This window comes from Opisthocomus hoazin, chromosome 6 (assembly GCF_030867145.1).
Source record: "Opisthocomus hoazin isolate bOpiHoa1 chromosome 6, bOpiHoa1.hap1, whole genome shotgun sequence".
Taxonomy (NCBI): Eukaryota; Metazoa; Chordata; class Aves; order Opisthocomiformes; family Opisthocomidae; genus Opisthocomus; species Opisthocomus hoazin.
The window spans coordinates 56,611,471-56,628,350 of NC_134419.1; the positions used below are offsets into that span (position 1 = coordinate 56,611,471).

The 16,880-nt window shown below is 41.3% G+C and overlaps 1 protein-coding gene across 22 annotated transcripts in view; it reads left to right on the forward strand.

Moving 5' to 3' along the window:
- Positions 1–16,880, forward strand: part of PCDH15 (protocadherin related 15) — a 1,100,829-nt gene that overhangs the window by 597,150 nt on the left and 486,799 nt on the right. Inside the window, exon 1 of one of the 22 annotated variants that reach the window (XM_075423227.1) lies at positions 33–104. The exons of 20 other annotated variants lie outside the window; for them this stretch is intronic. The gene's annotated coding sequence lies outside the window, so the exon portion shown is untranslated. Of the gene's footprint in view, positions 1–32; positions 105–16,076; positions 16,128–16,880 lie in introns of those variants that run through there. One more of the 22 variants, XM_075423226.1, reaches the window with a different exon arrangement.

The following is a 16,880-nucleotide window of genomic DNA, read 5'->3' on the forward strand; positions in this document are numbered from 1 at the left end:
TTCTGCACTTCCCTTCCAGCCTGCTGAATCAATTCTGCTGATCCTTAATAACTGGCCTCCAAAAACTTGGAGCACTGAATATCTCCAAATTCTTCTAAAACACGGTACAGATTTAAGAAAAATAGATGTTGTCTTTGTGCTGAGTGACGTGAACACATGGTGTGAATTATGCATATCTCCTTTGGAGTTGTGTTACTTGTAAGTGGCCCTAAGGCTGCATCAGGTGATGGTTCTGCAAGCTGTTGGGTCTGCTCTGGGCTGGCGCAGGGTATTAGAAGAGATCTGAAATCCTGGACTGAGAGTCAGGACGGGTACGGAGGGTGCTGCCCAAAAAGTGAAGGTCAGAAATAGTGGGGTTTGGCCAGAGAGATGAAGAAAAAGGCAGCGTGTTCGGGGTTTCTGCATGTAGAAGTGTCTCTGTGCTTTTTTTGGCTCTTTGCTCAAGGTACACAAAATTTATTACTTTTGTAAGTGAATAGGTGGCATAAATAGCTAGATAGTTTATGTCTCCTTTTTATCTTCTGAGTCTTTGCAAGGTCTTCAAGGCTGCAACTTTTCAAGGAAGGAGGAATTATAAATCATAAACCCATCTGTTTCTATTAGTATTTCAGGGTAAAATGTATCTTGGAATCTGGCCTCTATTAATATTTGTGACATTGGTTTGTCAGGCATTTGTACAAATGAGATTTTCCGCATGATCTAGCCTTTATTTAAGCCTTCCTGGAAAACCCCACCAAAGCCATCCTGGCCACAGCTTATCCCCACCCTAAGGCCCCAGGCTTATTTGATGCTGAAGGCAATGTTAAAAGCTGAGGCACACTTGCTTACCTCTCGGCCTCCTGGGAGGTAAAGTTAAATGAGCTCTGAAATAGAGACACTCTATGGGAAATTTTCAGCAACAGGCATTAATTTTCTCTAGGCCATACAGCTTTTCTCAAAAGAGTGAGCATTTAGTGGCTGCAGGGAAATAAATTTCCTGAGTTAAAATGCTGTCTTAGCAAACGCTCAGGAGCCACAGAGCCACTCATGGTCCTTTCTCAAGTCAACAGGGTTGTCAGGGAGCCTTTCATTTGGAGGGGCATTGTCTTATCAAGACTGTCTCTGCCTTTTCTGTTCTTAAGCATGTTTCTTTCTCATGTTATATTTAATCCCAAAATAGAGATTCCATTATTACTTGGTGAATGTTGCTGTCACTGCATGCCGAAAACCACCTGCCCCCAAGTTCCTGTCTGTGCCAGCTCATATGATTGCATATAACTATACCCAAGGGCTCATCCCAAGACAAGACAGTGACTCATTCTTTCCTCTTACAAATATCATCCAGAAAGCTGAATGGAGCAAGTAAACAATGAACACAAATATTACAAAATGCTCTTATTCTTCACAAGTTAATTTTAGAGTAAAATCAAAATTTGTTCATGGCTTACAAAGATCTCCATCTTCATTAATAGTGTTGTTGTTATTGCTGCAACTATTTTTACACAGTGGCTTAGATTTACAAGTGTTATTTTTGACCAAATTTAAAGATGTACATTGAAAGTTAATGGTAATCAGAGGATTGTTTCAAGATCTCTACATGGGGAAGCTGCATTTCTTTGCAAACACAAAGAATTTCTTAGGGTGTTTGGTTTTTGTTTTTCTTCTGAAGGGGATAGCAGTGGGGAATTAGGAGAGTGCCAAGTTGTTTGCAGATCAGATTTCATAAACCAATTCCTGTTGCATGTTGGGACCTAAGTACATACACTGGCAAAAGAAGGGGAGACTTGTTTCTGCAGACTTTCAGCTGGTCCTCAAAGCAAGCAGTGAAATCAATGTGAGAGAGTCTTGGTCAGGCCTCAGGGGATACATACATGTACACCACCCCCCCCCCCCCCCCCCCCACCACCCCCCCCGGCTCATAGTGACTCACCCTTTTCCAGTCATTGCAAGCATTTTGTGTCCTGTTTTTGATCTCATTTTACTCTGCTAGATACTGTTTTTGTCTGTTTTGATCACCGGTATTTTATGTTGTGAAGACAGAAGTTTTGAGTCCTCCTAAAGAGAATTTGGTATTCTCGGGGGCAGGGGGAAGTCAACTTTCATTCTTCACTATGACTGTCTCTGATTTGTGAAACCAAGTGGTCCATAAAACAGCACTGTGGAAGAAAATTTGATGGGTTCCAGGTAATGAACAGCAAAGCTATGAAGAAGTTAACTGGCAATAGATAGCATAAATCTTGCAGTCAAAATAGCCAAAGATTTGGTGGAACCAGTAAGGCATCATATCACCACTGCGCAAGGCTGATTAATCTTGCAAAGGAAAGAAAACACGTCTTTCCTTTTTTTTTGTGCTGAATAAAAGTTAGCTACCTGTGATGATGTAACCACGGTGATGGAATTAGTTAATCATAAAGCACGAACAATGCTGCTATGTCCCTTGTACAGCCCTGCCCATCTGGACATTAGGTCTGGGAACAGAGGGTTTAGTCCCTAGGTAATCATTAATGTTAAACAGTAATGGTGAAGGGTGATTTTTAATAGAAATAGCGTTAGCAAATAGTTGCAGGTGTATTTGTGGTACCTGTCTATTGTGTGAATTAACTGAAGCAAAAAGTCATACGTCTCCCCCCAAAGAAGTTAGTGTTAATTAAAACTAGCAGGTGCCTAGAACTGGTCAAGACGACCCGTGCCGCAGGGACAAGAGCCAGAAGAGGACTGAGTTTGCGCAGAAACTGTGATGAAGAGGATAAGCCTTCATCTTAGGACCCCCAACGACCACCACTAGGAGGCACTGCGCAAGTGCGGGTGGGAGGAGTGTATGAAAATGGACTGATTTGACTATGAAAGAAAGGGCTTATGTAATCAGATGAATATGTATATTTTGATCTATATAAACTGCATGGAAAGGGTATGGGGTATGCACGTTCGGCGGAATTATCCCCCGTGCATCCGACGTCGCAATAAAGAATGCCTGCCTTTTAACACTACATTGGTGTTACGAGGTTTTATTCCCGGATTTTCGGTGACAATGACAGCAACTGTCGCAGAGGTAGGTACCCATGTGTGAAAGAATGGAGTTCTCTGTTTGAAGTGTGCTCATGGGTGCCACTATGAAAAAGGTAATTCCCAGGGAGAAGGGGACAGGAGGAAAAACCTGCCTTTGTCATGTCATATTCTAGAATGGGAATGTGGTACTTCATAGGAAAAAAAGATTACTGTAATCAAGTTTAACAGCTTAAAACAACACATAACAAGTTACACTCTAGTCAAAATTGTATGTAGATCTTTGGTGAAGTGTATTGTTTCAGTGTTTATCACTTCCTGATTTAAATTTTTCATTACTCATCTTACCCTAAAGGTTAATTTGGGTGGAGAAGGTTGTTACAATTTTTTTTTCTGAATTACCAGAATAGTTTATTTCCCCAGTATGAATAAATGTCCCTAGGCAAAAACAGCTCAAATCTAACGTGTTGCTTTGCAAAGGAAAGGCTTGTTTACCTATTACTGTTGTGAGAGTTTGTCGTTGTTTTTAAAGAAATGAAAATATTCCTTCCCTGTTCCTTAGAAAAATTATGTGGCTAAGTAGAAATGAGGGTGTCTATCACAAATGGATCTATGTTCGTATCTCCTTTATATAATCATAGCTTCTTATTTGTATCAAGTTATACTCAGAAGAATCTTCGCTTCCTAATATTATTCTGATTTAAAATTAATAAAGTTTAGTTGCCCTGAATGTGAATGTTGGATATCCAACTTGTATAAATCATAAAATGAAGTGCCGTTCTCTCTTAAAAATTGTAAGTAGGTAGAGAGCACGGAATGATCTCGGATGAGAAAATTCACATGGATGTTAATACTTCTATTTGATAATTAAATGTACCTCTATGATTCAAAAAGGTAGGTGTGACATTTTAACCAAAAGAGTACAAGGTAAGAAATGAGATTTAAGAAGTTGACTTTATGTCAAAATTATGTTTGCTTCTGAATATATAACAGTAGACTCTTTATTTCTGTATAATTATGATTCAGTACAATGCAAACAATTTTTCTTCATTAATGAGCTGTTGTCTCATTATATGAAGATTTGTAACAATCTGATATTTGAGTTCAAATTATCAGCGAGAATGCAAAATAGTTCAACTGTTTCACATTTTGAGTGTATTGAATATGATTTGTCATTATTCTTACTCTGCTATCAGACACAACGTGTAATAGATGAGCAGAGCAGCGGAGAAATTTACAGCATCATCTGTATTCTTCTGTAGCATAGCTGGTTTTACTACTCTGTGTTTGATGTTGACCTGCTAATGTCATGGCCATTATAGATACAACCAAGTCTAGCAAGTACATTATTTAGATAAATTCCTCTGTTTTGAACTGCATATTGAGGGCATTAAAAAGATTACCATTGTGCCCTGGGCTAACTGCATTACAAGATTATTATTAGATTTACCTGGGGCATATGCTCAGACTGGTTGAGCGGGAGGTACTAGGAACTGTAAGCCTTTCCAGCATCCTTGTCTTTCTGTGCATGTCCTTCAGGAGATAAACCCCCTGCTTTCTGCAAGAGCAATGTTTTCAGCCTTCATCCACCTTATGCTCAGGGCATGGCCTACTCATGGGTTATTCCTTACTCGCTCCATTAATTATAGTAGGTGGGACAGGAGGAATCTCTAATTGGCTGCACACTTGAACCTGTCATCAAATACCAAGTGTGTCTTTTGCACTGTTTGAGTAGCAAGATAGCTCTCAGGTGATGAAAAGCCTGGACGCTACCAAGTAGTAAAGGATGTACCTAGGATCATTTACTACAAGGTAGATTTTCTTTTTTATTTTATTTTCTTTTTTTTTCTGGTATGCTTTTCAACACATGGTCAAAAATGGTCTTCTAAAGTATTCTGCTGCTGTTAGCAGGTAACTAATGGTGAACAGTGGGGACAGGGCAGAGATCCTTAAGAGCTCAGCAGTCACTCCTGTTTCTTACTAAATGAACTGTTCCCATCTCCAGGAGCTGCAGATCTGCTGCCTGGTAAAAAAATTCATGTGCTCATAAAGCATTTTCAAACAGAATGTTTTCCCCAAGCTAGACTGTGAGCATTACTTTCTCCACATCAGTATCCCATCTGATCCTGGTTGGGTCAGTAGAAGGGAATGAAGTGTGAGGTTGTTTCTAGGAGTAAATCTGAGTCTCCTATCCAGCAGTCCCAGCTCTTCAGGATGAGCTCTCTGTATCTGTTTCCCCAGAGTGTCAAAACACCTGGAATCCGTGCTGACAAAAGGGATGTGGGATCCCTGAGCTCCCTCAGTCAGGTGTTAGCTGCTTCCACATGCCAGAACACTTGTGATAGGAGCTTAGCCTTAGATGCTTCTGTCCAGTGAATATGAGTCACGAGAGGTGGAAGTGCACCAGGATTGAAATACATGTGAACAGCATGTTCTGAAAGTTAGTGTGTATTTGTCTATTAGTGGAAAAATACAGATGTCAAAAACCTGACAGATGGCTGACAGTCAAGTTTGGAAACTCTGTAAATTTTGGGAAGGCTGATTATTGCATGATAGTATTTGGGAAGTAGAGTAGCAGTGGAGATGGGAGAGAAATGACAGCAGGGTAGAAGTGAATTCCACTGAATTCAGGACGTGACTGCTGAGACCTCAGGAGCTGAAGGAAGTGTTCCAAGAGCCCTCAAAAGAGTCAGTGAGGGGAAGAAGGCACAAACAGGAGGTGGTGACAGCCAAGAGGATGACAGAGAGGAGAAAGGGAGGAGAAAGAGAAGCAGAGCCTCCAAGTACATGAGGAGGAAATGGGGAGGAATGAGGGGTTCGAAGAGGACAGTGTAGTGGTTCTGCAGGTAAATTTGTAGAAGTGGCTTCGTACATACAGTGGCATGAGAGAAAGAACAAACAAGGGCAAATGGATGATGAAAGCTAGGCCTGCTGGCAGAGCACCGGCACAGGTTTCTTCCTTCCTTTTGTTGTCTCATCTAAGAGGGCCTAACAAGCATGTTTCTAAACTGTTATTCTCTGTTACCACAACCCATGTAACAGTTGCAGTTATTGAGGTTTCAGTCAGAGCATCACCAAAGCACAAGGAGAACCTGCCTTCCTCCTATTTCTTTGCTAGGCTCGGCATATACCTGGAGACAATTTTTTCTTAACTGTAGAAGCAGTTATTCCTAACATCAATTTGATTCAGTCAAACACCGACGGTGCTTACTGCTGTGCTTTTCGCTGCAGGTGTTTCATCCAGCTCTGGAGTACTTCAGCATAAAAATTAGGAATGGGGTGGAGACTAATACATGGAGATGGAAAGGGAATAAGGGGGTTATCTGCCAAAGATTTTAAAATAGAATGTTAATCATACAGGTCTTTTCTGTATAATACTTAAATAAAATCTCAAGTCCATCTGAAGTATTTTATCCTATTTCCTGTAAGACCTGAATCAACATAAAAATGAATTTGGGGAACACTCAAAGGTATTCTTAATCCACCTTTGTTATTTTCAATATACTTTAAATATGTTTCTATTAACTTTCACAATACTGCACAATGTTCCTACTACTAAGAGCTACTTGACCCTTGCTCAAAGTCTGTCACATAATAACGTATTAACATAGAAATGATTCTAACAGATGAAGTTGAAGGCATTGAGTGGTTACAATCTTCCTTCGTCAATTGGATAAGAAATGTGAAGAAAAAGATTTTATAAATACATTGTGCTTTTTTCCTACTGCATGATATATATCCAAACAATCAAGAGTTTTCAACAGTTAATAAATACCTGCTATGCAGAGCATTTCAAGAAGCAAATACTGCCAACTTTAGAAAACAATCAGAAAACCTCAGTGCTCTGTGATTTGCCGTGGGCACTGTGGAGGAGCCAGAATGCCTGTATCCTTTCTGCTCCTCTTAGTTCAAGTCAATCCGCTCCAGCCACATGCACAATAAGCTCATTGGCACTAGAAAGGTAATTATTTGCTCTCTGCTCACTTATTGTATGTGTCTCAGCATTGTAAAAAATGGCAGTGCTGCCATTGTGTTGAACTGATGGCAAAGTCTCCTTTTTTCCTTTAATCCTCAGGAGTCTAATATTAGTAGAGATTCAGAACTGTAGAACTGTGAACTCCTGGTTACATTTTAAGACTCTCATCCTAAATATTCACACTTACTCAGAGAAGAAAAAGTAAATCAAAACACTCTGTTCCTAAGGTGGAACCAAAAGAGCAGCCTCAGTCATGCCAGTTGGTGCTTTTTTGAAAGTCTGATAAAAGCGCAATGAAACTCAGCCTTGATCCAGCACTGAGAAAAAGAGGGTTTGAAGCAAAGTGGGTAATTTTTCGCTCCTGCCAGTTCTTTGGTAGGTACATCTGATGGGCTGTTTGCAATTTGTGTGTATTTGAGGTGGACAGATTTTTTGCTGTCATGTTTTTCTTGGAAGCTCTCTGTGATAATTTAAGAATTCTTTGTCTTCTGAGGGAGAAACAGACTGGGAGAAGGGGAAGAATTGAAGTAGATGAAGAAGTGGAGAAGGTATGAACAAAATCTAAAATGGAGAGCTCAGAATTCTGTTCCAGTAAGACAATGGACACCATTGCCAAGTGACAGCCACAAACTTTGGGAACAAGCCTTCATCTAGAAGCATTAAGAAATCAGGAAGGAAAATACATTTATTTGCTTTGTGGTGAAGAACAAATGAATGATCTAGATTTGCTGTCTCTGACCATTTTTCATAGAGATTCAAAGCCTCCTGCGTAGAGTAACATTGCTCAGCATTCCTTGGAGAGCAGTTGCACGTGGACATCAGAAAAGCAGAGGAGAGGGATTTGTGGTTGTGAGTTTGTTACTGACAAGTAACTGTGTTATCACGGAGTTAATCAGGGTAAACATGCACAGCGTTGGTAGTAGGTGGTCTGGGAACTAATTCACAGTCAGAGATTGGTCTTAGTTCACCTCCTCTGATATTTTTGGTGCAGATAGTAATGATGAATGAGATTCTGTTTTGTTGTTTTTGTTTTGCTGCTTTTTTTTCCTACAAAGATGGTTTAGGATGAAAAAAATGCTCTTCTACAGCAGTAGGGTTTAGGACCCGGGAGCATGTAAGGATTTCCTTGGCTAATCTGTGGGAATTAACCTTGACTGACAAAGAAATAGCATGCAGTTGACTTGCAGTCTTCAGTTAACTTGGAGGTATATGGTATATAGGACTGCTGAAATAAAGCTGTTCTTGTTTGGAATGGAATTTGTGTGAGGATCCAGCCAGAATTGTCAATGCTGGAACGAAGGTTGCCATTGTGTCCTGGGGGAAAATCAATGCAGGTTGGATAGCAAATAGTACTTTTTTTTTTTTTTTTTTTTTTTAAATCTTCCGTATGTAGTAAATACTGATCAAGGCCGTGTGTGGTGAACTCTGAAAACAAGAGTAATATAAGCCATTGTGTAGTAGTTTACTAAAAGTTAATTCACTGTATATTGTACTGTATGTATAGTATGCTATGTTGTAGTGCTTTCTGATGTTCGAGCAGGGCTGTAAAGCAGCCTCTCCAAAGAGAGCCTTTCACCTTTCACAAAATTTAGTTCTGATTGGTATATAAAGAATAACCATTTGAAGAGTAAGTTTTCAGGTAGTGAAAAGCAGATAATCAACTAAATGCATTGAGTATGGCAGCTGGAAACAGTGAGCAGAGTATGGGAGAAGATACCAGAGAGAAAAAAATACACCAGAAAGTCCTAATCCAATTTTTGGTTTATTGCTGGAGCAGTTAGGGAAATCTCCCGGACAGGGTTACAGCTTTTCAAAAATTGCTAGTTGAGGAGATGTCACACCTCTCATAAGAACTACTATTTGGCTGTAAAATAACCCTTTGCTACAAAGGGTGTTTCATTTTGTGTGATGCATTTCTCTGTCTTTCGATTTGCTGAAGGATAAGCAAATCATTTAAGAGGGGTTTTTTGTTTGTTTGTTTCCCCTGCTGCCTACTGTCAGCTAACCTAGTGAGAAGAAATCAGAATGCAACCCCAAACAAGTTGGATTCAAATGGGATAGGAATAAAACGGTCTTCATCTGTAGCTCAGCTGCTTACATCTTCATTGCTGTAGTAGTGAGTGGAAGCCAGGCCATTGTTGTCTGGTTGTGAAGCTGTTGGTTTCATGCTTTGGCAAACGGTTGTTCACAGAAGAAAACTGTTTTCAAAATGGTAATTTTTTGCCTGCTTGTTGCAGTAACTGAAGGGAATAGGCATCTGAACTGCAGAGATGTTTCTAGGACAAGACCGTGACATTTGGATATTGCAGTGGGTTGTGACTACTGTGTGCTCTTCAGAAACACCTCTCACAGCCGTTACATTCCAAGACAGAAAAACAAGAGAGAAGTGTAATTCCTGTTTATTGTTAGACTGTGACCTGGAGGTTGGTACTGTCTTGTGTTTGAAGTGCTTGGATCTTGGCTGGTGTTCCAAACTTGGGTAGGCTTAAAATGGTTGAAAATGGGTGCTTCCAAGCTTTGAGAGCTGCTAAACTCTTATGCTACCAAGTAAAATGTACACATTTAATGAGGCACTCTTTAATGTGTATATGTATATATAGATATTTCTGTGCATAATTTTGAATATTTGTATTTATACACATATATGTGTGTATATATATATTTGCTATATTTGCTACGTTCCTCTACTCTTTCAGATATTAAGTTACTTTTAACAACCCGTCTGCATCTTCTGAAGTCCCTGGATCCTAACCCTGATCCTCCATGAGACAATGCGGCTCGCTAGGACATACTGGCCCTAAAAGTGCATAGCTGTGTTAGGATGGCAATGTTATACTAAGGAATCAAAAGGGGAATCAAAATGTGAAATGATAATTGAAATTAACCAGACTATTGCTGCTGTAGGTATTTTTGTAAAGCCCTACATTTATTACAGTTAAAGGTTTTATAATCTTGTAATTTTAAAATTAAGTATATCACGCTTAGAGAAACTAAGAAACAGGATTTTCAGTAATGTATTATTGTTTCATAAACAGGATGTACCCATCCAAAGTAGAACCAGAGAGTGATGCATCATAAGGATAGATAAAGAGCTATGGAAAGCTGCTGAGGCTTGCCGAAAGAAATAGGTAACTAGGGGAAAGGTAATTCTGGCAGGGGGAGATCACGACCACTGACTCATGGACCACCTACCCCATTTATATGCCAGACTCAAAAGATGAAGAAACTGAGCACATGTACCAGTTTACATACTAGGAGAGAAGGTTTTAACCAGTCATTTAATAAAATAGCAATGCATATGTACTAGGAATTTTAATATGTTAATACTTCATGTATAAACAACTGTTGATTTGAAGCTTGGGATATGCTGTCTTGGGACAGACACCCATATCTGCGCAAATATGCAATAAAATACCTCTGCTCTATGTGTATATTGACACATTGCACACCGGGTAAACGAACTCCAGGTTTCTGGGACAATAGCACTATGCCTGATTTTATAAACCTCGCGCCTGAGCAGCTGCGGTTGGCCTCAGCACCCTGCCGCGCTGCCCTGGGCAGCCTGCTCAGCTCCGGAGTCTCTTTGCTACACTATGCTGTGCGCTGTAAGCATGACACCGGGTGCCGCAACACAGTGACCTCAGACGGCATGAGGGTACCGAAGCGGAGTCCTCTCAATCACGGCTGTTGAAAGGAGGGCTTTGTGCCCACACACTGGATTGCTGCTTTGGAGATAGATTTTTATCCTCTTTCTTCCAAGAGTTAAGCAGAGCTCATGTTTTCTGTTTAAAACATGCCAGCAGAAGGGGATTCTGTCCCGGGACTTTCTCTGCATTTTACATTAACAGCTGATCACCAGGCTACAAAGGAGTTAGCTCCTAATCTGGCTTTGCCGCCCAGTAAAACCTGCTTCACTGGCAGGGATTCAGCAGCAGAGGTAAGGAGTGCCTCTGCCAGAATTATTACTATCCTGGTGCTTAGAATGATTTCTTGCAAACCAGAAGTGGAATCTTCTTGTTCTCTTCTGATCCTGAAGGGCGTGAGTTTGGTTTCATTTCTTAATGTAGTGGATGATAGGCACCTCCATCCCTTCTCCGGCTGAGCTTTTATAGAAAGCTGTAGTAGTAATTCTGTGAAGAGTGTGGGACATGGGAGTTAGGTCATGGGATGTGATGTGTAGCCTATACATCTGGGCCCTCAGCGTCTGGATTTCACTTTGCTTAAGGGAGGAAATGTTGCGTTTCTGAGCCTTGGTGGGACTAAGACAGTTCTGAGTCTGCACAGTGGTGGAGTTTGAGACAGATGGGAAATGTGAAGGTCAAAATGCCTGTGGTCTTCCAGCAACACAGAGTTACTGTGTGAAAGAGGAGGATTTCAAATCTGCTGTTTTGATTTAGGCATTAAAAATTCCACATTTTTCCCTAAAATCTTGTTTCAGATCAGGACTGACAGCCTGGCCATGTTCTGCTGTGTTGCACTGGGGGCTCTTCCTTCCACGCCACGCCAATGTGCTTCGCAGCTGCTAAGAAACAGTGTCTCATGCATACCAGGCTGTGGGCACGTGTAAGTTGGCCGAATCCTGGTCTCTGCAAAGCCCCCGTGTGTTTTCACAGAGTCATTTTCCTGATAGTTTTGTGCAAGCATTCCGAGGACCTGCACGTAAAATGGGCTCCTGGCACATCAAACACAATCTCCTTGGCAGGACAAGGTGGGAATTGTGCCCAAAATGTTGCCTTTGCAGTAAGAATTACAGGTTATATAGTCATTAGCTGTGCTGTACTTCAGATGAGAAGTTACTGTGCTGGTTCCATCTGCTTAAGCCTCCTGGTTCTTTAAATAGGTGTCCTTGGCCAGCTTTTCTCACTCCGTTAATCCTGGCACACATGAATCGGCATGAATATAAATGTTTATGGCAGTCTTCACAGCTGCATATGGAATATATCTGATTGTTTGCAAATAGTCAGTGCTGTGGGTTTGTCATTTGATACTGTATAAAGAGTCCTAGATAATCTTTCTGAAAGAAGCTGTGTAAATGCAAATATAATTAGCTCTATGATTTTTGGGGGGAGGAAATAGATATCTTTTAATAAAGCACTGGAGCACAGAATAGCCATTTCCTGTGATTTTCATTCACATAATATTTATAATGCTACAGAACAAATGAGCCGTTGAAAAGGGAGGAAAATTAATACTGTGAGTGAACTTGTCTTGAGAAGATATTGTGATAAAATAATGAATCTAACAAACTTCAGTAAACCAATTACTGCTCCTCCTGGATTTGTGAATATGAAAGCTCAATGGGATTTGATGTAATCCCCCTCTGTGAACAGAAGGGCACATTGCGGGTCCCTGCAGAACACGTTCTAGCCTTCCCAGTTCCTTCCATGGTCGACTGTGATCGTGTTTCTTTACACCTCGCCTCTTGGTGACAAAAGTACTGAAAAAGGCATGAGCAGAATCAGTTAAGGTGTTTGTGATATGCCTCTGTGCAAATTCTGTTTCATTTTTTACCACCTAGTACTTCAAACCTCTTCACATGCAAGAAGAATGGTCTTTTTTGAATGCCCCATGGCACATTTTAATGGGCCTACTATTATTACTGTAGTTAAGAGGCGGTCAGCATTTCATTGTAAACTCCTGTTTGCAGGGAATTGTAGTACAGCCAAATCTTTTACTCCAGGTTCAAACCAACTAAATTGGAAACACAAGAACTAAGCCAGGAGCAGTTTTTAATTCCCCTCGCTCCCTGAAATCAGCTTGATCGTGGTTATTGAGTTGCCATCTGCATTTTCTGCCTTCTAGAGCAGCAAACTTTCCGCCTTTCAGGAAGATAGTAAAAGTGTTGCATCAGGTTACAGATAAAATTATTCTGTATTTTGTCTAGTGTAATTCCAACAGCCTCCTTATTCTACTTACGTTGCTCCTTACGTTGCAAACATGTAGACCTCTACACAGTGGTAAGCTGCAAAAAGTTTCCTTTCCCTCAACTAGACAAAATCTTAAAATCAATATTTTTAACAGTTTTGTACAGTTATAGTCTTACTTTTGACTGGAAATATGTGCATTGATAACTTTAAGGCTTGATCTAACATTTATTTCCTAAGTAGTAGCTACTATTTCTCAGCTTGAGATATTCTGTGACTCTAAGTTTGGAAGGGACCCATAGGGATCGTTGCAGGATTGTATTTAGCAACTGCTCAGTAATGACAGAAATTGCCACCTACTTACGCAAGTATGTAACTTACTTGATGGCAAGACTAGGAATGACAAAAAATTTACATCGGAAGGGACTTTGGGAGGTCTGTGGTCCACCCTCCTGCTCAGAGCAGGGCCAGCTCTGGGGTCAGACCAGGCTGTTCAGGGCTTTGTCCAGTCGTGTCCTGAAAACCTCCAAGGATGGAGACTGCACAGCCTCACTGGCCACATGCTCCATCACTTGCCTCTGCTCGAGGGGAAAAGTTATTCCTTATATCCAGTCTAAACCTCTCTTCTTTCAGGTTACGCGTATTGTCTCTCTTCCTGCCACATTTGAGCCCCATCATTCAACCAGTTTTTTAGTTCACCTGTTTTTTATTGTTCACCCATTTAGTCTGTGCCATCCTCACTTGGATAAAAAAATGTTGTGCAAGACAGTGCTGAAAGTCTTGAGAAAGTCAAGGGAAATGACAGCTGCAGTCCCCTCATCCACTTTTTATCACTTTATAATTTCCGTCACAGTCAGGTTAGTCAGGCATGATTTAGCTTTGGTAAATCCAGGCTGACTGATCCCAGTCACCTTCTTCTCCTTCGTATGCCCAGAAATACATTTTGGGAGGACAAGCTCTATAATTTCCAATGATCTTCATGTCACATAAGGTGTTTAAAATAGCTGGAAGATGGAACGTAACTTTGTACAAGTATATGCTTTTGAACGGCTAAACTGAAGAACCTGTTGTATCCCCGTATGACTGAGCAGAACCAGAGCCATGCAGCAGTTCTGCAGCAAGTCAGATCTGTCTGCCTTGGACAGCGGTGGTTTGAACTTGCATTCCTAGGACAGGTACACCCTCCTGGAAATGGTAGGTGGGGATAAGGTCAAACAAGGCTCTAATATGATCTTAGTTCCTGCTTTTTAAAAAAGAAGAACTGATTTCCCAGACAACCTGTCCCTGGGTGCAGAAAAATACACCTCTGAGTCTGGTAATACTGAATTTTATCTTCTCTGTGCTGCACTGTGATTGCGTAAATACATTTCAACAAGACTTTGGCATGCTGATGAACTGATTACAGGGAAAATCCTCTGCAAAATGATGACCCTGAATGCATTTTGAACGTATTCACTGGTGAGATACAGGATCCTCAAAGAAATTAGTGAGCACCTTTCAAGTCAATCATCATTATTTTTGTCAGATTCTCCTGCTTCCCGAATATTTTCCTGATGAGAAGCACTCACATATTGTAGACCATAAAGTGAATTAGTACCTTTTGATAATGTTCTGAGAAAAATTGAAACTAACAACAATAACATTCTTGTAAGATTAAATATTTAGTAGACATGCAAGAAGTCTTTGCTCTCACTCTGTGGCAATTTCTGTTGGGACAGTCCTTTCCATCTCTAGGAATTCTTTTATTGTTGGCGAAAGCAAATTTCTGGCTCAGAGATCCTGTTCAGTAATTTAATGGGAGCTGGTCTTTGCATTTTGAGAACGTGAGCCCTGAATACTGTAATAAAAGTATAAGTTTGTGGCTTATGCTGTTGACAGGTGTATCTCGGAGGAAAACTGAAGCTTATGAATAGATAGTAGAACAGACTAAACGCACACACCTACACTGGGAAGGAGAATTACCCTGGTTTTTAATTTTATTTTTAAATTCTTATTTATATATATTATTTTTTCAAGTTTTCCGTGTACAGGTATCAATGATATTCTTGGTCTCAGAGGATGAAGAAAACGATCATTCTGATTAGTCTCTATTATGGTTTTGTGAGTTTCTTTTGAAAGAAATTAAGATTTGAAGTCTTATTGGGTAAGTCTTATTGATGAGTAGGGTTTGTGTATGAGAACCTGTAGCATTAGACAGTTTTGCAAGATGATTCTGTGTATTTTTTTAAGAACTGATGAACAATTTTAGTCCTAGCACACATTTCCAAGTAACTGATGTGCTGTGGTATTATTTCATAGAGGTTACTTCACAATATAAATCTTTTGTTGTGAGCTCCTATATTTAGTCTTGCCCTGTACCCCGACAAAAAATACTCTAATTTTGAAAAAATGGCACTTTTTTGTAATAGGGACAACAGTACAGTAGGAAATGGGCCCAGAACTTCTGAGTTTCTTTCACTTTGGGCACAAAAGACTCTTAGAAGATAACAACTGGCTTTCATTTCCAGACTAGTTACATTTGACTGGTGCCCCTCCCTCGCCAAGAAGGTCTGAAGCACTGTTGTAGCATTTTCTCCGTTTCACAGCAAGCTCAGTAATTACACTTTACTCACTCACGCTGAAATTCGCAGCCACGGACGTTAGTGTTTAAAGCTAAGCTCCAATTCAGGCAGGCTGACGTGGCTCCTTACAGATGTAGGCTCTGGAAAGGGTCGTTGCGTGGTGTGAAATCCCACCTATTCTTATTAATCATTCAACTTTTAATAAACTTGATTAGATGCCTGTGCAGTCTCACACGATTTGCACTGTGAGGCCGTGCCGGTTTTATGCAAATGGCAGTTTCAGTGAATGCTGTTTAAAATTAGTAAAGGTGAACAAAAGACTGAAATATTTTCCCAAACATTCTCTCATCTTACGCTTTAGCCAGCCGCACCCGGCACCTTTCTTTCAGGCAGCGCAGACTGGACTAGCAGCGCGGCGGTGGCCAGAAGGGCTTTAAAGAGGCCGCTCCTGTCCTGCCAACCGACCTCACGGCCCGGCGCAGGCTGCGCGCTGCTCGCCGCGGAGCGGGCAGGGGGAGCCGCCCCCGGGGCGCGGAGCGGGAGCCGGAGCCGCTCAGCGGAGCCCCGGCGGTCGCTGGCTGCTGGGCGCTCGCAGCGCGGAGCCGCCGGCTGCTGCCCGGTGCCGCCGAGCCGAGAGGGGGGCGGGGGGCTGGCACCGCCCGGGCCCCGGAGGAGCGCGCCCTGTCGGCTGAGGCGGCTGGGATGCGGAGGATGGTCGTGAGCCTCTTGGGCTGATGCGCGAAGGTATTCTTCTTGCCGTTCCCTTGGTATCGCTGTGCCGGACGTGTGCGTTGCGCTGGAATCGCTGTTGCTCGGGGTTTTGTCGGGTTTCGTTTGGAAGTAGAGAGCGGCGAGCGGTCGTTGCGTTGTTACTCTGTGGGTAGACACGGGGGGGAAACTTGCTCCATAACCCGAAGCAGCAAACTTTGAACTACTTAGTCAAGCTGGGTTTGCTTCTTGGTTTTGTCTTTCCCTCAGAATTAAGTCAAGGTAAAAATGCCCCCGGAACTAAAGGTTGATTCATCTGTTTAGCAAAATCTGTCACCATGAACCCCTCGTTCCATTAGACTTAGAGTGGGGGGAGTCAGTAAAAAAAAAAAAGAATTTTTTTTCTTTAGGCAGAATGTCCTTTATGAAACAGAAGTCTGTGTCTTTCATATCAGCGTGATTTCCCTGCAGTGAAATAGAAAAGATCTTACCACTTGCTTTTCAGTTATTTGTACTGGAAATTAATGTTTGTTGGAAATTGTAGTAATGTTCCTCGGAGGAATTTATTTTGAGAAGCGCTTGTGACAGGCTAACATGCCAAGCAGTATTTTGGCTAATTTTTGCAATTTTTAGAACTGAGGCTTAGTAAACTTGTGGGCTTGTACATGGCAAATTTGTTGATATGCCTGTAAACCTGGTGCTGTAGTAACTGTTCTGTTAGTGCTTTCTGTTAACCTCTCTCTCCTTTATCCTCTTTTTCTCAGACTACAGTTAACCTTAATTTCAAAA